The sequence below is a fragment of the Paramormyrops kingsleyae genome, chromosome 22, assembly GCF_048594095.1.
Source record: "Paramormyrops kingsleyae isolate MSU_618 chromosome 22, PKINGS_0.4, whole genome shotgun sequence".
Taxonomy (NCBI): Eukaryota; Metazoa; Chordata; class Actinopteri; order Osteoglossiformes; family Mormyridae; genus Paramormyrops; species Paramormyrops kingsleyae.
Window position 1 is genome coordinate 9,028,398 of NC_132818.1, and position 24,320 is coordinate 9,052,717.

A 24,320-nucleotide genomic window follows, 5' to 3' on the forward strand; every position below is an offset into this window, starting at 1 on the left:
ATTCCCACCACATGTATAATTGGGCAGTAATTGGAAGCGCAATAGAGCTGCTTGACAGTCATGTGTCTGTAATGTGCCATTTGCCTCACTTGTAAAAGCATCTGATAAACAAACCAAATGTAAAGTAAATGTAAATGAAAGGCTGCTGTCCTGTGATGTGCCACAAAACAACAGTGGAGCAAACTGCCCAAAACAGCATTGGGACACTCTGCAACCTCATCAAATTCATCAAACACTTCTTCACCATTCCTGCTTCACATAAGATTTATGTTGAACCTGCACAATTACATGTGTGTGATATGTAAAACTGCACAGAAAGTTATTTGTTGGCAACAGACAAATGGTTGTAATGGCAATAAATCTGACTTGGCTCCCCCAAACAGATGCATTACCAGCAGCTGTACCTGATTTTGAAATTAAGTGACTGGGGACAAACTGATGTTGAGTGTGATTCTCCCCTACAGTACAATTACAGGTGTACATTCTGATGTCTGCACAGATGTTAACTTTTTTTCTTATACAGTAAATCTCTGCTTGGCAATTTTTGACATGTCTAAGTAAAATTCAGGCCGGCCAGATGGTCATTGCTTTCTAAAAAGCTGGATGAAGTCACACATTATATCAGACAGAAATGACTGAAAATGAGATAAAACTATCAAGAATGACATTAATGTCTAGTTGCAATGTACTTTCCTAACTACTTTCATTCATTTACTTCAATAACGTTTGAACAGGTTGTTTTCCCGCAACTTCTGCAAATGCTACAATAATCTTTATACGAGGCAAAATAAAAAATACAAGTGATGAAACACAAATATTAATGCACAGCTTAAAATAAATTCTTATTGTGACAAAAGAACAATGAAAATCAACCACAAAAAACTTTCTAACACTAGGCCTAAAGCATTTAAACCCCGATTTAACTTATAACCATATATATTATAAAGTGATTCAATTATTTCCTTCAATAAACCCTTCGCATACTGATAAAAACAGCGAAACACAATAATCAACAGAAGCCGTCAAAAGCACACTAAAGCATAGTGATAAACACATTAAACTAACCCGAAAATCAAATTGTCAATAACATCATTAACATGTACACATAACCTGCCAAAAATGTTATTGTAATCGATCATACAAAATAAATGAAGCAAACGGAAAAACATACCTTTCTTTTCAGATTTCCAAAGCCGAAAAGTGTGAATAATCCAGTTGTAAAATCGTAAAACACTGTAGAAATGTTTTGCCAAAATTAGATGTTTAGAGTTTGTGCATTTGTGCTTTCAGTCAGCCATTAAGGCGCCTGCTATGTCGGTTATTCGGTCGGTAACTTGATCAGTTAATCAGTCTGTTACTCAAGTCAGTTGACTGCGTAGACAATGACCCGAGGGTGACACGAGGAGCTCCGCACAATCACACGCACCGGGAGTACAGCGCGAGCAGGCCCGTCTGTGAGCGCACTCCTGTTTCAGACAGCCAACAGTCACACTCACACTCTCTCTCGCTCCCGCACCAAGCAGTAAAGCGGAAGGGGGCGGGGCCAAGGGAGGAGCAAAATACCCGTTGCAGATCGACGTTCTGAAAAACGCGAAACTTTACACAATACATATCGCTTACACATCTGTTTAAAATATAAATAGAGCGCAAATATGTACCATTTTAAAGATCAGTTCAGTCGAATTATAAAACGCATTCATATGAAAATTCTCGAAGAAACGGCAAGCCCCAGTCAAAAAATGTGATAATTATTATTTAAACTCAACTATTAAATTGTATTAAGAGTTACAGATAAATATTACATCTTACTTGATCTTCAACAGATTCGGCAGTGTGACTCTTCGAATCTTCTATTCAGCTACATAACGCTTCCTGTTTTCAAGTCTCTTAACAGACTCCTCCCAATGTAACCAAGCACACAGCCTTCAGTGTTAACAGCACGCCTGTGAGCACAGTCTGTGAGTGCGTGTCTACGTCTATAGAGCTGTATATATGCATTATATCTCTAAGCCTTCCAACCCTTTTTCAATTATACATTATAATCGCATTTTAAAAAGCGACTTTCTGAGATGAAGTATTGCGCAGATTTGCCATGTCTCCACACACTGTTACATAAATGTGTCCAGACCTTATCCACCATGGTAATTCTTGTCTCACTGTTCAGAAAATCAAACAAATATTGTGTAATATTAATTTCACAAATGATTTTCACTCTTACTTCAGATACTCCAGATCACGCCACGGCAGCGAGTCTCCACCCCCCCCCCGTCACGTTTTTGTGAAGACTGGTGAAAATGCTCTTGGAGAAAACGAACCGAAAGGTGAAAGAATACAACACTGCACAAAGGGAAACGGGAAGGAGGGGGGGGGGGGGGTGCGTTAGGATATGGTGAGTGAGTGCACCAAAGCTCTAGGGTACAGGAAGGCAGGGGGGAGGGGTAGAGAAAAAAAACAGTGGGAGGAGCCAATGCAGCGCTATGGCACATGCCAGACTACTGAAACCCCCACGAGACATGAACAGTGCTATGCGCTATTGTTCCTCACGACTCTGAGTAGCAGCCCTTACACCTTAAAATATGCCACGTGAGCTGCACCATTCAGTCTCTTTCCCCTGCATTCTTGATCAATAAATTCCTGTAGCACACTCGCTTCTCCTAAAGTATCCAGTTGGTGACACCATCAATATTATGTCACACCAGATTTGTATTAAAAACAACACAGAAAGCTTTAAGTTTTACTCCGTAACCTGCTTGTTAACCTTAAGTAATCGAGGCATTATGTGTTTCTCTAGGATACAGCAGTAGCCCATGTTTTGGGATTGCAACAGTGAAACTTCATTTCACTGTTTGTGCATAAATTAATCCTGATGATTCTTCCATGCAGCAGATTTTCATGCCAGCTATAATATTTGAATCTGAATGACCAATCAGTGACAAGGCTAACTTCTGGACTGGTCGACGTGCGTTATGACGCCTCTGTGATCCACTCTCCCGGCTGAGAATTCTAATAATTCTGTCAAAGTTTTGTCAAAAAGAGGCAAAAATCACATTCACACAAATTTGCCAAAAATTGAATCTTAAAACACAGAAAAGGAAAACCTCACACCAGGTCATTATTCAAGACCCGCCCCAGTCAGCCATTTTGTGCTCCTGTCTTGCTGTTGTTAGTCAGAAGCAAGCTATACTGCACCTAAAATGTCTGCTAGTGATTCTGCAGTACCAGCACTCACCCATAGAGGTCCTTCGAACAGACACACACAAAAAACAAAAGATACATATAATGTATATTATATATAAATATCATTTGAACATGTTCCTGTGCATCCAGAAGGCCAGTTGTTTACATCATCAAGCATGCCATCAAACCCAGCACAGCTTTCAAAACTCCAGTGAAAGGCACTATGCCAAATGAACCTCAATTTTGATTTGCTCTAGCAAGCATAATAAATACACAAGCAACACAATGTGTATTTTCACACAGCTCTTCCTTTTTCCTGCCTATACATTCTGTATCCTGTTTGGTGGACTATAAAACACATGTAAAATGGAAATGGTTGTTTTCCCTGCCACAAGAATCAAGAGGGATTATACACTGCAGACACACAGCAGTGAAGAGCTTTGCATTATCTCCCACTTCAGAGATAATAGACTCCTCAATCCGTATGTTAATCTAACTGCATGCTGTGACTGAGGGAGTGAGCAGGAGTGAGACAGGAAGGTGTGAGGACTGGGCAGCGTGAGACAGAGTGGGAAGGGGAGTGGGGGAGGAGGAGCACACAGAGCAAGTCAACAGAGCTGTGCAAGAGATGGGGGAGGGTTGGCCGTGAGGCACAGACGAAGGGGCGGAGCCTGTGCACTGCACAAGCAACCCAGTTCTCTCAAACGCTTCCTTCAGCCAACAAGCCTGTCTTACACCACAGACGGGAGGGAATTGCAGCGTATGCCACAATGTTCTTGTGTGCCATATGTACAGTTTTGTATACAATAATCTGTTACAATAAAATTAAAATATACTTACTATCACTTTATACATTCACATTTCAGGAAAATTTGAATTTTTACTCTATTTTGTGTATGTAATACACTGGGGTTTCTTGAGGAAAGGCAGCAGACAGATATCGGTGTTTATAAACTGCTATCACAGAACAGTGTAAAAGACAGTGAGTGGTATTGTGGGACACTGGGAAGCCATTTGCATTTGGAGTCAATGCCAGCTACCTCAAAGCATTCTCTCCACACCGAAAACGTCTCTTGTTCCTCTGCAGTTCCTCCCTTGAACTACAGAGGTGCCCTTATAAAGAAAGCAGCAAAATAATCATGATGGTACACCTGCATGTTCCTAGAAATAGATAAACCCCACATCCTGAAGCAAAGAGCTTCAAGCTGCTCATTAGTTGATCACATGGTACAGTATTTCCCTTTAATGTGGGAAGCAATAAACTGTCACCCCACTCAGGGGACTATTGCGCCATCACTGCAGATTCAATGACTGCTTTTATTGCTGGCATGCAGACGAAACAGAATTCGGAAGTGAAGAGTGCCCCATGATAAGATACACAGAAGGCTACACACAGCTCACTCTCTGCAGAAAAACATACAGCAAATGCAGCTCCAGTATTAGCAAAGAACCAACGCCCCCCAGCCGTACAAGCAGCAGCAGGGGACGGGGCTGAAGCGTAAATTGCTGACTAGCTGGCGGGTGCTAGCAATATTAGATATTAAGCCCTCCCCTATTTGACAAGGCTTTACTGCATTATAAAAAAAAAACGAGAACAAAGAGTCATTCCTGCAAACTGTAATGAAGAAACACACTTAACAGATCCGAAGCACCAGCAAGTCTCATGGTTACTGCGGAAAATACGACTCAAGGCATTCAAGAAAGCCAGATCAACAATATGGTGCATTCGGCTTCAGCTACTGCAGTCATGTTCTGAAATGAATTATGTAAAACAGAGCATAATTTAGTCAAATTAGACAAAGAAGTGCTATTTCACAGTGCATATAAAAAGAAAAAAGTGCTTTGCTGCTAAATGTCAGCTGCGAAAGTGCCGTTTCCCCAATTAAGCCAACAAATGGGTAGAAAGAAGCACTTCAAATTATTTTTGCAAAAAAAAAGACAATCTACCGATACGATAAACTTGAGTGACCTTAGTCTACAGATATGATAAAGTTCTGATTTTAAAAGGCACTAAATCATCCACCCGCTTATCCGGTGTTAGGTCAAAGTGAACCTGGAGCCTATCTCTGCGAGCACAGGAACACCCTGCACAGGATGCCAAGCAATTCAGAACTATCAAGAGTTTGTTATACTGTGTATTTCATGGCTATTCTGTGTTGTTCATATCTCTGAATATACACAATAAAAATATTTGATCAAAAAAAAAAAAAAAAAAGAGTTTGTTATACAGAAGTAAAAACTGCACATAAAGGTACTAAAAACAAAAAAAACTCTTCTTTTGAAAAATTTCTTGCAGCCTGTACAGTACGTCTTAACTAACTCAAAATAGCACCCTTCCCCCAGAGACACAGTTTGAGAGGGTGCAGAAACACATTTTGCATCTGAAAACACAAGGTGATGTTATGTCCACCTGGACACATGAGACAACGGATAGTGAGACACCACTGTTTGCTGTACCTTCTCAAGGACTCTACCTTCTGGCTCAGGGCTTTAATGTACTTACAGTATATGCATGCAAACACACAGAACAGAAACATGGAATTAGTGGTGCAACGGTACATGTAAAAGAATCTGAAATATGCGTAGTTATACCTCTGGTGCTGTTCTATATCTGGTTTAAGTGATGATGTCACAACACTTTAATATCCATGCCATACACAAATATGCTAATAATGTGTTACAATCACATGAAATATCCATTATGTTTAACAGTCCCGATTCACATTCATTCAGTTTTAATTCCTAAGGCTGTGACAATCTACTGTGATTTTCCATAACCAATATGCAGGCACAACAAATTCCCGTAAAGAAAAACAATAATCCTTCGCTTAGCTGGTTAGGTAGCTAGTATAGTCAAAAGGTATTGACATTTTCTGAGGAAATAGAGGGTGCAAGTAATGTTAACAAAATTACCCCAAAAAATCATTCAGCTACACATACAATTTTTGATTTAGAAAAAAAGATTTATTGTTAAGAACCATCCATCCATTGTGTACTGCTTTTCTGGGCCCAGTTCACAGAGCAATCTGAGCAGAGATTCCCAGACCTCCCTCTTCCCAGCCACCTCTTCCAGTTATTCTGGGGTAATACTAAGGTGTTCCCAGGTCAGCCGAAAAATACAATCTCTCCTGGGTCTGCTCCGGGTCTCCTTCTGGTTGGACATGCCCAGAGCACTTTCCAAGACATCCTGGAGTTATCCTAGATGCCTGAACCACTGCAGCCATCTCCTTAAAATGCTGAAGAGCAATGGCTCAACCTTCCCAGGTGTCCAAGCTCCTCGCCTTATCTCTAAGATTGAGCCCAGACACCCTGCCAAGGAAGCTCATTTTTGCCACTTGTATCTGTGATCTAATTTTTTCAGTCACTACCCAGAGCCATTATAGTTGAAGGTAGGAACATATATTGCCTGGTAAATCAACTGGCTTCACCTACAGCTCAGCTCTCTCTTCATCAAGCAGTACAATGTTCACATAACAGCAGACACTGCACTGATCCACCAGTCAATCTCCTGTTCTATTCTTTCACTCACTTGTGAATAAGACCCCAATATACTTGAACTTCTCCTGCTTGAGGCAGTAACTCATCCCCAACTTGGAGGGGGCAATCCACCCTTTTCTGATTGAGAACCATGGCCTCAGACTGGAGGTGTTGCTCTTCATCCCAGCTGCTGTACACTTGGCTGCAAACCCTCTTCCCCCCCCAGTGCACGCCAGAGGTCACAGCTTGATGAAGTCAACAGGATTACATCATCTGCAAAGATATGTTCCTGAGGTCAATGGACACCTTCCACCACTTGGCTGCCCCTAGAAATTCTGTCCATAAAAATTATGAACAAAATCGGCAACAAAGGACAGCCCTGGCAGAGTCAAATACCCACCAGGGACAAATCTGACTTAATACTGGCAATGTGAAACAAGCTTGTGCTCTAGTTGTACAGGGACCTAATAGCCTGTAGCCGTGGGAGAACACCCCATATTCCTGAGGTACCAGCAACAGGGACAAGATCACATGCCTTTTTCAAGTTCACAAAACATATATAGACTGGTTGGGCAAACTCACAACAACCCTCCAGTATGGACTCTTGTGAAGGTAAAGAGTTGACCCTGTGTTCCAAGGCCAGACTAGAATCTGCATTGATCCTCCTGGATCCAAGGTTTGACCAAAGGATGGACCCTCCTCTCCAGTACCCTGACATAGACCTTCCCAGGAAGGCTGAGGAGTATGATTCCCCTGAAGAACACCCTCTGGTCCCCTTTCTTAAAGACTCGGACTACCACTTCAGTCTGCCAATCCAGAGGCATTGTCTCTGACTTCAACATAATGTTGAAGAGACGTGTCAGCTAAGACATCCTAGCAACATCAAGACTTCAGGAACTGAGGGTGAATCATCCACCCCAAGAGCCTTACTACTGAGTTTTTTGACTACCTCAGTGACTTCAGCCCTAGTGATACCCAAGTCCTTTTCCGAGTCCTCTGATTGTACTTCACCCAAGGAAGGTGTGTCAGTGGGATTCAGGAGGTCCTCAAAGTACTCCCTCCACCGCCTGACTATATGCCCAGTTGAAATCAAGAGCACTCCATCCCTACCATAAAGAATATGGACAAAGCCTGTTTCCCTCTGATGGTTTGCCAGAATCTCTGCAAGGCTGACTGAAAGTCATTTTCCATAGCCTCACCAAACTTCCTCACTTTGGTACGGACAGGCATTGTAGAAGGACAGACGGTCCACACCATGGCTCACAAAAAAGCGACTTCATTAACCTAAAAAAAAACAAAATAGACAGACATGTGGAACAGAAGGAGCTGGGTCAGGGTCAAGAGAATGGGTAATACAGAATGAGGAACATCACAAGGGACAAGAACAGGAAATATGACACACACAAACTAGGGATAGGACATAACACACAAGGAGGAGCAGGACCTGCAAAATGATACAGGGACTTGCCTGAGCATGGGGGTTCACAAATGGAGGACCAGAAGGAACTGGACCAGGAGACAAAGGAGCAAATGAGGGGAATGAATTTGGGCAAGATCATTGACAGGACACTGGCGATCTGACAGACTGGGGGTGTGACACAGACGGCCTCCTCTGGGCCAGGCTCTGGAGGCTCGGGTTGGGCAGCCCCCTCTAGGCTGGGCTTTGAAGGCTCAGGTTGGGCAGCCTCCTCTGGACTGGGCGCTGAAGATTCAGGCTGAGTACCTCTCTCTGGGCCTGGCTTTAGAGACTTAGGCTGAGCACCATCTTCTGGGCTAGGCTCTTGGGGGCTGGGGCTTGGTGGCCCCCACTGGGCCAGGTGCTGAAGACTTGGGCAGGGCAGCATCCTCTGGGCTTGGTGCTAAAGACTTGGGTGGGGCGGCGCCATCTAGGCCATGCTCTGGAGGCTCAGGTTGCATGGCCCCCTCTGGGCCAGGCGCTGAAGACTCAGGCTGAGTGGCCCCCTCTGGTCAGGGCTCTGGAGACTCGGGCTGGGTGGCCCCCTCTGGGCTGAATGCTGAAGATTCAGGCAGGGTGGCCCCCTCTGGGGCCGAGCTCTGGAGGCTTAGGTGGCCCCCTCTAGGCTGGGCACTGAAGAATTGGGCTGGGTGACCCCATCTGGGCCAGGGTCCAGAGACTTGGACTGGGTGGCTCCCTCTGGGCCGGGTGGTGAAAACTCGGGTGGGGGCGGCCCCTTCTAGGCTGGGCTCTGGAGGCTGGGGTTGGATGGCCCCCTCTGGGCTGGGTTGTTGAAGACTCAGGCTTGACAGCCCCCTCTGGACCGGGATCTGGAGGCTCAGGCAGTCCACCTTCCTCTGGGTCAGGCTCTGGATGCTTGGGCTAGGTGGTCCTCTCTTGGCCAGGCACTAAAGACTTGAGCAGGGCAGCCTCCTGTGGGCTGGGTTCTAAAGACTCGGTTGGGGCAGCCCCTTCAATTCCAGGCTCTGGAGGCTCGGTGTAGGTGGCCCCCTCTGGCAGGCATTCGCAGACAAGTTCCACCCCACAAAGTTTGCCTCCATGGTGGGGCCCTGGCATCCCTAATCTAGGCAAGCTGTCTGGTTCCTTAGTTAAATCTGTTGCACTTGCTCTTGTTTGGTAAAGTAAAATATGTCAAATAAAGTTGGGTGTAAAACTCATTTTCAGTTAATTGTTATTTGTAGTCTGACACCTGTGGACTAGCAGGTCATTACAGAACCCCCCCCAAAGGCATGCACACTGGGCACGCTAAAGGTACCGGAGGGAAAGGAACCGGGGACGGCACAGGACAGGACCTGGGGAAACAAAAGCAAAAACATCCACAAACCATTGGAAACAGGATCGAGACACAAAACAGGGACCAAGACAACAACCAGGACAGACAGACCAAGGGGAACGCAGAGAGACACAGGGACACCAAAAACAGAAACAGAGAATCCAAGGAGGGGGACAACGGAGCGACAACATGAGGAGCAAAGACACCAGGAGGGAACAAGGGCGGAGCAAACACAGGGGGCAGGGACACAAAGGGTGGCAGGAAGCAGGGAGCCAGAGGGAACCCATGCTGGCAGAAGGCAGTAGCCGCAGGGGAAGAGGCGACCATGAGGCTGGAGCAGGAGGGACCCTAGGTGACTGCGAGGCAGGAGCTGGAGGGGACGACGAAGGGGGTGCGGAGGAAGATGGAGGGGACAAGAAGGGAGGCAAAGGGGACACCAGAGGAGACGAGAAGGGAGCAAAAGCCGCAGCAGGTGAAGGCGCAGCAGTCGGAGCAGGAGGCACCGCAGGCGACCGCCAAGGCGCAAGAGGCAGGACCGAAGGCGTCCGTTGAGACGCTGCAGGAGGCACTGCAAGCGACCACCGAGCTGGAGCCAGGGGGACCGCAGGTGACCGCCAAGCAGGTGCCGGAGGACCTGCAGGCGACCACCGAGCCAAAGCCAGGGAGACCGAAGGCAAGCCAGAGGGCAGGGCGGGCGGGACCCGACCCCTACGCAAGTATCCTCTCCCCCTTCTGGACACGTAGAGTCGAGGTCCAGGCCGGGATCTGCCACGCTGGGGCAATGGTCGGGGCAACCCACTAGAGGGGCTCACCGGGGCAGTCACCAGGGATATCCCCGAGGGGTCCCACTCAAGCTCCTCCCCCCCTGGAGATGGAGTGTCGGCCCAAAGGTCCGGGACCTCCTCGGGAACAGGGGCAGGGTCTAGGGGATCAGGAACCATTGGGGGCAGAGCAGACGCAACAGGCAGGCAGGCTTCGGGCACAGGCGAAACAGCAACAGGCCGGCAGGCTTCAGGTGCAGGCGAAACAGCAACAGGCAGGTGGGCTTCGGGCGCAGATGAAGTAGCAACAGGCAGGCGTGCTTCGGGGGCAGGCGAAGCAGCAACAGGCAGACGGGCGTCATGCACAGGCAAAGCAGGAGCAGGCAGACAGGCGTTGTGCGCAGGCGAAGCAGCAGGGACAAGCTTCTCCTGACACGCCGTAAGTGAGGTAGCAGAGATCGAGGCAGCCCCCAGACAAACTCCCAGCGCATCCTCCTGTCTCTCTCTCCACTTCCTTCTCCTGCAAGCTGGCACTGCGAGGTCCGGCAGCTTGCACGGCAAGGGAGGAAAGAAGCCACAGTCGATAGTCGCCTGCTGGAACATATCCTCGGTGACTCAGCTTCTTATCCGGGTCAAATGTATCTGCACTTCTCCGCGAGGTGCGGATCCTCAGAAGGTGAGCGATGGCTCGCGCCGCAGGGTCCTCCTTTACCTCGGGCTGACTGAGCCAGTAATTTACCTCGTCCAGTAGCTCGAGGTATTGCGCCTCGCTGAGGCAGGGCAGTCCCTGATGATGCTACGGGCTCTGCTCAGACAGCGTTTGAGTGCAATGTCCCGATGATCCTCTTTGCAATCCTCACCACTCTCTGCAGCAATTTTCTGTCTGAGGCTTTTGAGCTGCCAAACCAGATGGAGATACAGCTGGTCAGCACACTCTCTATGGTGCCTCGGTAGAAAGTGGTGAGGATTGGAGAGGAAAGGTGTGCTCTCTTCAACCTGCGCATGAAATGCAACCGCTGCTGAACCCGTTTTACCAGTGAAGTTGTGTTTGGTGACCAGTCCAGGTTTCCAGTTATCTGCACACCCTGAATCTGATGCTGCTGACCACCTCATTGTTGTCGATGACAAGTGGTGAATGACTGGGCTGTTTTCTCCTGAAGTTGATGATCATCTCCTTGGTCTTCTTGACATTTAGGATCAGATTGTTATCCCTGCACCATGCAACGTGAACAGCAAAGGACTGAGGATACAGCCCTGAGGGGAACCGATGGAGAGAGAGATGGAGCTGGAGATGTTGTTATCCAGTCTCACTGACTGTGGTCTGGCAGTGAGGAAATCCAGCAGCCAGTTGCACATGGGTGTGCTGATACCCAGGGGGCCCAGTTTGCTCACCAGCTGCTGGGGGATGGTCGTATTGAACGCTGAACTAAAATCAACAAACAGCATTCATACATGAGTGTTCTTGTCCTCCAAATGTGCAAGGCTCAGGTGAAGAGCAGAGGAAATCTCTTCTCTGGAGCGGTTTGGCCGGTAAGCAAACTGAAATGGGTCAAATAATGGGGGCAGTGTAGAGATGATGTAGTCTTTTACCTGCCTCTCGAAGCACTTCATCATTATGGGAGTAAGTGCAAAAGGGCGATAATCGTTAAGACATGTGATGGTGGATTTTTTGGGCATTGGAATGATAGTAGCAGACTTGAAACATGATGGAACGACAGCCTGCACCAGTGAGGTATTGAAGATGCCCGTAAGGACGCGTGCCAGCTGGTCAGCACACTCCCTGAGTACTCATCCTGGAATGTCGTCTGGGCCTGCTGCCTTCCGTGTGTTCACCTTCCTCAGGGTTTTCCGGACATCAGCCACGTTGAGGCTCAGTGCTTTTTCATCCGGGTGAGGACTAGCTTTTATTGCAGGGGTGTTGTCATTTCATGCAAATCTACCGAAAAAACTGTTGAGTTTATTCAGCAGATGTGGGTTGTTGTCACACAGTGGAAGAGCAGCCTTGTAATCTGTAATTGCCTGAATCCCCTGCCACATCCGCCTGGTGATACTAGGGTCACGGAAGAGATTTTGGATCTTCCCCGCATGGGCACGTTTTGCTGTTCTTATAGCATGGTTGAGGTTGGCTCTCGCTATTTTCGCTGTTTGTTTTGACTGAATAAGGCCCCTCATAGTACTCTATATGCCTGCCCTTGAGTCTTTCATTTTCATGCCGTAACAAAATGACCCTAAAAACAGAAGCCTGACAACCACTGAAAGTGCATTTAATAACTGAAAAGAACCTCATTTTAAGGTATTAGCCTTCAATAAAATAAAACCCATCCATCCATTTTCTGAAACTGCTTGTCCGATTGAGGGTCGCGGGGGTTCTGGAGCCTATCCCAGAGGCTACGGGCACAAGGCAGGGAACAACCCAGGATGGGACACAGGATACACTCACACACCATTCACTCACACACCATTCACTCACAAATGCACACCTATGGGTAATTTAGTAACTCCAATTAACCACAGCATGGTTTTGGACTGTTGGGATAAACCATAAAATAAGACTAATGTTGCAAATTACAATGTATCCTCTGAGTCATCTGGCAATTTCATAAAATGAAATGAACTAAGTAACAATGTTTCTTCGCTTTTCCCCTCCATCAGCTTCCATGTGACATGCTAACCGAATGTTTTTATTTTAGCTGTTAATTCTGGGATTCTGTGGACCATCATAATTGAAGCTCTTGTTTAAAACCAAAATGAAAAACTAAAAGGTCTCTAATAAAAATCTTCGCTCATACTACTTTCCCCTTTGGGTATCAAAATACTGCATTTGTTAAACAAATAAAAAAAATAGTGATGCATAATGATTTAAAAATAATTGTTAACGTGTTAACTGTGACAGCCCACATATGTTTGTGTTATATATTTATTGAATTGCAGATGGTGCTGAAACTGTGATATATTTCGAAAACAGTGATATGGGGATACAATTATCATACCGTGAATTTTTCATATCATTGCAGCCCTACGTGGAATTAACAATAGATCCTATTTAACTCAAAAGTGATGATATGCCATTTCCCCTTGTGTTTAGAAGATTTTGAAAAATTATTATATACTTGAAACTGCTCTTTTATTAGGAAATTACTTGTACAGTAGAACCTTGGAACTCAAAAGCCTTTTAACATGACCAACTCGAACATCGAACGGGTCTGTTAAATTTTTTTCGACTTGTACCTCGACTGAAATCTTGGAACTTGACCATTCCTGCTAAATACTTGAACTGGTAGAGTCACACCCTGCCCCCAAACTAATGATACCAAATGTTGTTGCTATGAACCACCTTAACCATTACAGCTAGTAATATTACACAAACAACTAGAACATGTGACTTGGTTTGAGTAACATGTCTTGCCCAAGTGGAATTATGTAACATACACAGCCAAGGCCTGTACAGTCATCTAGGGGTGGGGGATATAGGCAAAATGTCATCACAATATTTTTGGTTAAAATCACAACCCAAGATACACTCACCTAAAGGATTATTAGGAACACCATACTAATACGCTGTTTGACCCCCTTTCGCCTTCAGAACTGCCTTAATTCTACGTGGCATTGATTCAACAAGGTGCTGAAAGCATTCTTTAGAAATGTTGGCCCATATTGATAGGATAGCATCTTGCAGTTGATGGAGATTTGTGGGATGCACATCCAGGGCACGAAGCTCCCGTTCCACCACATCCCAAAGATGCTCTATTGGGTTGAGATCTGGTGACTGTGGGGGCCATTGTAGTACAGTGAACTCATTGTCATGTTCAAGAAACCAATTTGAAATTATTCGAGCTTTGTGACATGGTGCATTATCCTGCTGGAAGTAGCCATCAGAGGATGGGTACATGGTGGTCATAAAGGGATGGACATGGTCAGAAACAATGCTAAGGTAGGCCGTGGCATTTAAACGATGCCCAATTGGCACTAAGGGGCCTAAAGTGTGCCAAGAAAACATCCCCCACACCATTACACCACCACCACCAGCCTGCACAGTGGTAACAAGGCATGATGGATCCATGTTCTCATTCTGTTTACGCCAAATTCTGACTCTACCATTTGAATGTCTCAACAGAAATCAAGACTCATCAGACCAGGCAACATTTTTCCAGTCTTCAACTGTCCAATTTTGGTGAGCTCGTGCAAATTGTAGCCTCTTTTTCCTATTTGTAGTGGAGATGAGTGGTACCCGGTGGGGTCTTCTGCTGTTGTAGCCCATCCGCCTCAAGGTTGTGCGTGTTGTGGCTTCACAAATGCTTTGCTGCATACCTCGGTTGTAACGAGTGGTTATTTCAGTCAAAGTTGCTCTTCTATCAGCTTGAATCAGTCGGCCCATTCTCCTCTGACTTCTAGCATCAACAAGGCATTTTTCGCCCACAGGACTGCCGCGTACTGGATGTTTTTCCCTTTGCACACCATTCTTTGTAAACCCTAGAAATGGTTGTGTGTGAAAATCCCAGTAACTGAGCAGATTGTGAAATACTCAGACCGGCCCGTCTGGCACCAACAACCATGCCACGCTCAAAATTGCTTAAATCACCTTTCTTTCCCATTCTGACATTCAGTTTGGAGTTCAGGAGATTGTCTTGACCAGGACCACACCCCTAAATGCATTGAAGCAACTGCCATGTGATTGATTGATTAGATAATTGCATTAATGACAAATTGAACAGGTGTTCCTAATAATCCTTTAGGTGAGTGTATATATTGTATTTTTTTTGTTTGTTTACAAACTAACCAAATTGGAATGTATGTAGTAATGTTAATTAACCATCTAACCACTTAAATAGCAATTCTATCCTTACAAGAAACATTGCTTAAAGCATTATAATCAGGGATTGACATAACTCGTACACAAGTACACATTCGACATAAAATGATACGTGTGGCAGTTTTTTATTGTAATGGGGCAAATGCGTAATTATGCACTGCCATGACATGACATTACTCCCCACTTAAACCTTTATACACTGAATAAGGTACATATTCACCAGATAAAGGTTCAAATGTGCTGTCATTTCTTGTCATAACAGCGCAAATATGGCTTTGCACTATTATTACCCTATTGCTGCGTTACTTGCACTGAGACAGAGAAGTGAGATACGAACAATGCTTTGTTTCAAATCAGACTGTCTTTGTTGTAGTACTGTTGCAGCCTCCGAACATACAGGCATCGTGTGACAGACTGGTTTGTTCTGTCATTATAATAATTGTGTTGAGTAATGCTGTATCACGATTCTTGCAATAACTCTGAAACGCTTCATCACATCACAACCACTACTAGCAGGGATACCACTAGAGATGTGAGGCCCCATGGAAGTATATCATATTGGGCTGCCAACTCAGATCAATCCAATTATTATCTGTCATTCAGGAGCCCTTGGAATTATCCTAATATTCCCCCCTTTAGGGTTCCCCTGATTACCAGTAAAAAAAAACTCCAGAAATGCAAATGATTTACGCCAGACCAAAACACAATAAAAAGGCACGATTTTACCTACACCCCATACACATGAGCTCTTTCAAACATAATATGCAGTCTATTAAAAAGATTGAGACAATTTTCTACAATATCCCACCTGAGAAACTGGCAAAATCCAAAACAGAGGTTAAGCAGCCAGGCTTGAAGGAGGACTTTAATGTCTTGAACATCATTACGCCAACTTCATTGAATTACACCTTCAGACATTTGGCCTTCACTGACTGAATTGATTCAACACCCAAACACTGGCTAACATGTGGACTGAGAACCCCTTGACATTCTTGTGCATTTTCACAGACTGCTGTCTGTCTTTTACATTCTTCATCATTCAGCACAAACTAGACTCTGCAAAACAGCCTGAAGACCCTGGGGGCTAAGCTAATTTGGATCATGGAGCTCATTTCCACAGCCGTAATTACAGGTCGCCCACAAGCAAATACTGACACTAAAGAGATACGATGTCATAGTTGCCAGTTGTTGGCAGAGAGCTGCCTTCTTTGTTGCTCAAACTTGGAGAGAGAATAAGAAACCAAAACCCTGGGGAAATAACTCTTTCATATGGATTCATTCCCACCATTCAAAAAGCAGAACACATGATGTGGATTGTCAAAGAAATACGTGATCTGAATTTGAGTATCAGATTCCAGGCTATCATGTTGCTACACTTGGCAAAATTTTTAACGGCCTACCACTATTATGGCCAACTTTACATACACTGATATTAGTCTACTTTATCTAGTAGGCTAGTTAAAAAAATAATAGCCCTGTTTTTTTACTGTGTAGAACAGAACTGCAAACCACATGATATTTTTTTTCTGTTATGTCTTTGTGTGCAGTCTAAGCCCATATCCGACAAAGACGATACTTGAAGGTCAGTTACTCTCACACAGCGACAGTCCGTTATAACTGTGGTCCGTTATAACCCTTTCACCAAAAACATATACATGTACTACCCTCTCACCAAAAAAACTAGCTATATAAAAGCCGCCCTTTGATAAAATTGTTTGGATGGGCTCAGTCACTGATTTTCTTTCCAAACTGACATAAGTGAAATGTTTTTATCCCGATACTGATATTTGTGTGTGTGATGTAATTAGATTAGATTAGATTAGATTAGATTGACTTTATTAATCCCACAATGGGGAAATTCCTTAGAATTAAACTGTATGTATGCATTTACACTGTTAGTGATCTGCTGCCAGCATAGCTTTCTAGCTTTGGTGGGTGTCAAGGTGTTGTCTATGCCATTATTATGCTTTTGAATTCTTCATATTTTTCTATAAAAATTCTCTCTTCCACCGCATTGCAATATGTAGCCGTGTTGCAATTCATGCTTAAATGATTGGCTGATCATTGCACAGACTTGGGAATTAGGGCTTAGGTTCTGGTCTTAGGCCTTAGGAGGCACATTGGGATTGGGCCTCAGTTTCAGTTGAACTTGGTTCAACATAGATTGTTGATAGTTAGCATAGTGATATCATTTATCCCAGATTGCATTTGTTTTGTTTAGCTGAAAGTTATCTTCTAACCCTGACTTTGTTAAACCAGCTTAGTGATACAAACCCTTGGTCTCTACCAATGTAGAATCTAGAGAGTTAACTCTGGGTATGTAAAACTCGTTTCACTGTACCATAACCCTAACCCCAAATATCATCAAATTGCACGTGCCGAATGCATGGTAACATATGGCTACATACATACATATATGTACAACGCTGTGCAAGCCCTGTATAGTCAATTTAATTAGACAGGTTGTCGAGCTTTTAGTTGCCTAAGGGGTATTCCAGAAAACGAGTTAGGATTTAATCCTTACTGACTTGAATCAGACTTGAACGACGTAAATACAATTTTTGGGTTCTGGCAACGTTGATTACAACGTCAGGGGTTGAATTTTCTCAAGTGTATGTTATTGCTAGCTGAAGTGCAGTTTCGCAGAACAACAAAAAGCCATCATTAGCAGATGAATGACAAAAGGATTCATCATGGAAGTAGATGCCAAAAAGTGTACTGCTCGGTGCTTTAATCAGTTGGAAATGGAACAATTATCCTCTACATATGCCGATTATGGATTTATTGTACAGAAAAGGCAACACTACAGTAAATGTTATCTCCAGAGGGAACATATTAGTATTTTAAAAAGAAAAACTAGTTCATAAACTTAACTGCTTTAATAGTTAAAGTAAATTTTGTGGTTGTCAAAAGAAGAATGATTCATTGCTGTAAATGATTCATTGCTGTAAAATGGCCAAGAAAATGTGTTTGTGTCATTTTATATGCAGGTAATAAATAGCACATAAATGAAGCTAATGAAATAGCCTTTATTTCATTTACTGTGTTCGCTGTGAGTGATTACTAAGAAAAATGGTTATTTGCAATTATGTCCATGAGAACTATGTCATCTCTGACGACTGCAAGGTGGAGGAGTTGTTCTTCCTCTGGCTGTGTGGTACAGCAGAATGGGACTCTCAACATATACTATGACTATGGAAGTTATGTATCCTGTGTAAATTTGTTGTACAATGTGCATTCACTATAAATCCTTGAGTCATGGACAAAGCTTGGCCATTTTTCTTTTACATAATAATAATAATACACAACTCCGTTTGAACTCGCAAGTCAGAATTTCTGAGTTCCTAGTTGGAAATTTCAACTAGACTATTGATGGTGGTTGCACCCATCATCAATAGGACTGACAGCTGTAGTTATATACCGTAGACATGTTGTTTCACTGTTTTTATGTGCATAATGTGTTGTTATCAGCTGGTGTTGCTAACAGTAACTAACAATGAACCTGACTAGAACTAGGGCCTGTTTTTCAAAGGACGATTTCTTGCTTAGCCAGATAACGACAAAAACATGCAGTAACTTTTTGAGTGCAAAGGATATTATTGAATAAATCATGGACGGGGGTGAGAAACGGTACCGTTCGCGAAGACATTCACCAAGAAATGAAAGAATTTCCGCTTCTTTTCTTGAAAAAACTGACACGCCAACACAGTTGTCAGCTAAACCCCTATTGAGTAGGTTTAATTCCGAGCATTACTTGTCACGGTTGATTGACTGACGCTCAAATTACTCTCGGTTTCTGGAACGGAAAGTTATCTGGGTGGTGTTCCACGAAGCAGGATTTCTTGCTTAGCCGGATCGGATCTAAGCAGTCTGAGCTAAATATAACTGAACTAAGATTAAGTCAATTTAACCCAGACTACCTTAAATCCAACAAGCTATCCGGCTAAACAAGAAATCACTGCCCAGGTTCACGCTTTTAACTCGGGACTGCTCCCTAAACCCACTTACTAGAATTGCCCGGTACATTCAAACACGTTAGAACACTCCCCGCAATACATGGGGTACGTTTCCCAAAAGCGTACATGCTAAAACGTTAGCAACTTAGATAGTTGGAACCCTGCAACCAAACGGTTCCAACTATGCAATTTGTGACGGGAACTTTTTATGGAAAATAGCATCTTCAGTCTGGTAGTGAGATAACGTTCATGTAGCTATCTTGAGGAAGGAAACGTTCAACACTGCAGTGAACTTTTAAAGCTAACTACTTTTATCTATTGCATAAACGGCTAATTTCAGCGAGAATTAACCAGACATAGCCTATACCTAATCTGAAACCTTTCTCCAGTAGAGCGCCGGTCAGCAGGAGTGGGTCGACCAATATATTATCCAGAACTAACCATACAAGAGAATCCAAGTTCAAAAAGGTACTTAACATTAATTAAAATTTGAAGTTGAATTAGGAAGCAATTCACAATTAAACAAGTAGTAGCACGGAGTAGCACAAATGAGTATAGTATTAGTATTATTAAGTAGGCTATATACAATATATGTTACTTCCGTTACTTGAATTTGAATCAATTCCTGATCTTTAATATCTTTATTGAAGCCTACCACCTACCTTTTTTAATGACGTGACCTGGCAGCAGGATTCGAATACATAATGCAACTTATCTACTCCTGTGCGCATGCGAGGTGCGAATCCCGCCGTTTACATGCAATTCAATTCATTTTTATACAGCGCCTTTCACTACAGAGTCACCCAAAGGCGCTTTACATGGGTGTATTGTAATGCATTGCAACGTACGTCATTCAATTCGAAGACATAATCAATATTTTTTATTCAGCTACTGTACATTTACTTGGGTAATGAGAAATATTACACGTACTGTGGAAAAACTTTCCAACAATTATTTTTTAATTTCGAACTCAGCCCTGATTACATCGACCCATTATTCTGCTATAGGATCGACACCCTGACTGCTGGCTATGTTTCTTACATTTCTGATCGTCTAATAAAAGAATTATCGCAGGTTACCTCCAGTTTCGAGGGTCGTTGTCTCATTCAGTAGCTGCATATGAGTCACTGGTCTATGATCTATTTGGAGACAAATGTAATTTTTTAGGAGAAGTAATTAATAGGCAATGATTCCGGTTGCTGGTATGACTAGAAGTTGCTTACCACTGATTGAGATGTTTTAATGCGCGAGAATACAAAGGAAAAGTGATGTCTATAAAATATCAGTAAAATAGATAGAAGCTCTATAATAGCAGCTAGTGCTTTTGAAACCAACCGGTTCCCACTTGAAGATCATGGTTGTCAGTTGTATTTCCGTGTCAATGCCAACTGTGAAGACACTCTTACAGCTAGCTAGGCCTGTGTGATTTTTTTTATCTTTCTAATGATACGATTAATTTCAACCTGCTGCCGACCACCATATTATCAGATGCTGGAATGACCACCGTAAAATCGATGGAAAGAGATAATGTCCTAGATCAGCGGATCTCAAAGTCCGGACCAAACCAGAAGTTAATCTGGACCCAGCTGATAATGGACCTTATGAATGAAAATGGTTAACGTGAAAAAGCTTAACGTGATTTGAAGCACAGTACAAAATGCAAACTCCGCACACACACATAACTCGTCATACCCCACCCCAATGTTTAGCAAGGGTTTAAAGGTTCCCATTTTGTTCTATATATTTTTGTCTATATCGAAAGTTATTGTTAATCCATTGAAGTTCGTGAAATGCTTTCTTACTGAAATTTGTTTCGGACATCTGACTTCGAACAAAAATCTGGTGCGAACCTTTGATCAAAAAGTTTGAGAGGCCATGTGACCTAGACAGAACAGGAATGTTCCTGTGTCTCTGTCATCTGCCTGAACATGCAAATGCAATTCAACTGTTTTAGCGTCATGTTTATATTTCACATAAACGAGTAAGATGTGTTGAATGTCGATTAATGCTGGTATCTAACTTTAATTCGCATATTATGCTAATACATGTGAACTTGGTTTTAAACCAAATGTGCTTTAAAAGTTATCTGACTACACAGATTAGAAAGATACATAAGTAAAGAATAAAACTACAAATCTTATTTCTATCATGATTGTTAGTTATTTAATCTGTTTATATTAACCTCATGTGTGCAACTGCTTTTTCCCAATTATTGGCCATTTAGTGAAAATACAATGCCATTCTACCAAATTCTTTTCTGAGAAGAAAGGAGGAAAGCACAATATAAAAAAAAAAACTCCGAGCAGCCAGTTCAAACCGGTATAAACCAGACTGAACCGACGCAAGGCGGCACTGTTATACACCAGTCCTAATGTAGCTGTAATTAGGTGGTGATATAGTGTTTCTGGCTACTGCTGTATGAGACAGCAGGTCAGGTAGTGGTCGGGCACGAGGGTTTGTTCCTGAAATAATTGCACGTTGAAGGCTTACATGAAGCCTTGTTGCGGTTAACTATGCACACAACCCGAATATACGGCATTTCAATGTATATCCTAAGTGTACGACACAAATAAAACTCTGAACTTAAATATTGCAGATTTACTCGGATAAAATATCTCAATGGTCAAAGCTTTCATAGTAACATTTAATAAGGTGTGTTGACATTTTTCTTTATTGAATTTAGTATGTTTGGTATCAAATTTCATTTTGTATGCATATGACGGTGACAATCTGGTGCAGTTAGTGGCACTGGTTAGGGCTGGGTAGTGGTTAGGATTGTCGTAGCTAGGATTGGAGTTGTGCGGATAGGGATGAATGAAGAGTACCCACAAAAATATAGATCGATGATCTGTGTGCGTGTGTGTGTCTTACAATATACTGGCATCCCATCCCAGGTGCATCCCAGCATTGTACCTTGTACTGCCAGATTGTGACTGACAATGATAAAAAAATAAATAAAAGTGGATGTGTATAACAAACAGTTAAATGTAATTTGTCTCACTGTCACGACGTTTTGTTCTTTTAGGTCTCATTCTCTCCTGAACCACTTTGACTTAACAATGGCGCAATAGCGCCACCGCGTGATCAAGAAAATTATTAGTATATAAAACATGTATACATACATTTACTGTTGTTTAGTTTATGTAATTATATAGTTATGTCGTTACAAGGCACTGCATGTGATCAATTGAATATGACCTACGTAATAAACATGTATATCTTTAATTAAAGCGTCATAATTTTCATAAAGTATTAATCTCTTTTATGACATGAAATTGTTTACTGCACTTTTTTCTTTGTCACAACCCCGTTTTCAAAAAAGTTGGGACGCAGCGTAAAATGTAGATAAAAGCAGAATGCAATGATTTACAAATCATATAAACCGACATTAAAATTGAAAATAGAACAAAGACAACATATTAAATGTTGAAACTGAGTAATTTTATTGCCTCATTACAAACATATGCTCAATTTGAATTTGATGCCACGAACACGTTTCAAAAAATGTTGGGACGGGGGCAAGAAAAGACTGGAAAAGTTGTGTAATGCTAAAACAAAACAGTTGGTTGAATATATCTCACAACTAATTAGTTGATCGGATATACAAAGAGCCTTCCAAAGAGGCAGCGTTTCTGTACAATGAAGATGGGAAGAGGCTCACCACTCTCTGAAACATTGCGTGGGCAAATAGCGCAACAATTTAAGAATAATGTTCCTCAACGTAACATTGCAACGAATTTGGGAATTTCATCATCTATAGGTACATAATATCGTTAAAAGATTCAGAGAATCCGGAGAACTCTGCACGCAAGGGACAAGGCCGAAAACCAATATTGGACAGACGTTATCTTCGGCTCCTCAGGCGGCACTACATTAAAAACAGACACGATTCTATAGTGGAAATCACTGCATGGGCTCAGGAACACTTCCGAAAACCATTGTCTGTAAACACAGTTCGTCGCTGCATCCACAAATGCAGAATGAAACTCTACCATGCAAAGAAGAAACCATATCTAAACATGATCAAAAAACGTCGCTGACTTCTCTGGTATGACGAATCAAATTTTTTAAATTCTTTTTGGAAATCATGGGCGCCGCGTCTTCCGAGCGGAGGTGAGAGACCAACCAGCTAATCAGCGGGCAGTTGAAAAGCCAGCATCCGTGATGGTGTGGTGGTACATTAGTGCCCATGGCTTAGGTAGCCTGCACATGTCCGAAGGCCTCATTAATGCTGATATATAAGATATGTAGCCTACATGTTTTGGGGCAACATACGGTTACCATCCAGGCAGCGTCTTTTTCAGAGAAGGCCTTGTACAGGACTGTCACAGAAAATTAGAATATTGTGATAAAGTTCTTTATTGTCCGTAATGCAATTAAAAAAACAAAAATGTCATACATTCTGGATTCATTACACATCAACTGAAATATTGCAAGCCTTTTATTGTTTTAATAGTGCTGATTATGCCATACAGCTTAGGAAAACTCAAAAATCCTATGTCAAAAAATTAGAATATCATGAAAAACTATACTAGCAGGCTATTTAACTAATCACTTGAATCGTCTAATTAACTCGAAACACCTGCAAGGGTTTCCCTGAGCCTTTAAAAACAGTCAGCTTGGTTCAGTAAACTAAATCACAAGTATGGGGAAGACTGCTGACCTGACTGCTGTCCAGAGGACCATCATTGACACTCTCCATCAGGAGGGTAAGACACAAAAAGAAATCTCCAAAAGAGCAGGCTGTTCACAGAGTGCAGTTTCAAAGCACATTCACAAAAAGTCTGTTGGAAGGAAGAAATGTGGCAGGAAACGCTGCACAACCAAGAGAGAGGACCGCAGACTTAACAGCATTGTGAAGAAGAGCCGCTTCCAGAATTTGGGTGAGCTTCAAAGACAGTGGACTGAAGCCGGAGTTCAGGTATCAAAAGCCACTGTTCACAGACGTGTCCGGGAAATAGGCTACAATAGCCGTATTCCCATGGTCAAGCCACTCCTGAACTCAAGACAACGGAAGAAGCGTCTGACCTGGGCTATGGAAAAGAAGCACTGGACAGTTGCAGAGTGGTCCAGAGTCCTGTTTTCAGATGAAAGCAAGTTTTGTATTTCATTTGGAAGTCAAGGCGCTAGAGTCTGGAGGAAGGCTGGAGAGGAGCAAAATCCAAGTTGCTTGAAATCCAGTGTGAAGTTCCCACAGTCAGCAATGGTTTGGGGAGCTGTGTCAGCTGCTGGTGTTGGTCCGTTGTGTTTCATCAAGTCCAGAGTCAATGCAGCTGTGTACCAAGAGATTTTGGAGCACTACATGCTTCCATCTGTTGAACAGCTCTATGGAGATAATGATTTCATTTTCCAGCATGATCTGGCACCTGCCCACAGTGCCAAAACCACC

General features: G+C 43.1%; 1 protein-coding gene across 10 annotated transcripts in view; it reads right to left on the bottom strand.

Annotated features, from left to right (window-relative positions):
- Positions 1 to 24,320, bottom strand: part of LOC111853180 (activating transcription factor 7-interacting protein 1-like) — a 45,471-nt gene that overhangs the window by 19,894 nt on the left and 1,257 nt on the right. For 2 of the 10 annotated variants that reach the window (XM_023829829.2, XM_023829819.2), the window contains exon 1: positions 1,172 to 1,618. The exons of 1 other annotated variant lie outside the window; for it this stretch is intronic. The gene's annotated coding sequence lies outside the window, so the exon portion shown is untranslated. Of the gene's footprint in view, positions 1 to 1,171; positions 1,622 to 1,802; positions 1,954 to 2,218; positions 2,357 to 24,320 lie in introns of those variants that run through there. 7 more of the 10 variants (XM_023829831.2, XM_023829830.2, XM_023829820.2 and 4 more) reach the window with 6 other exon arrangements.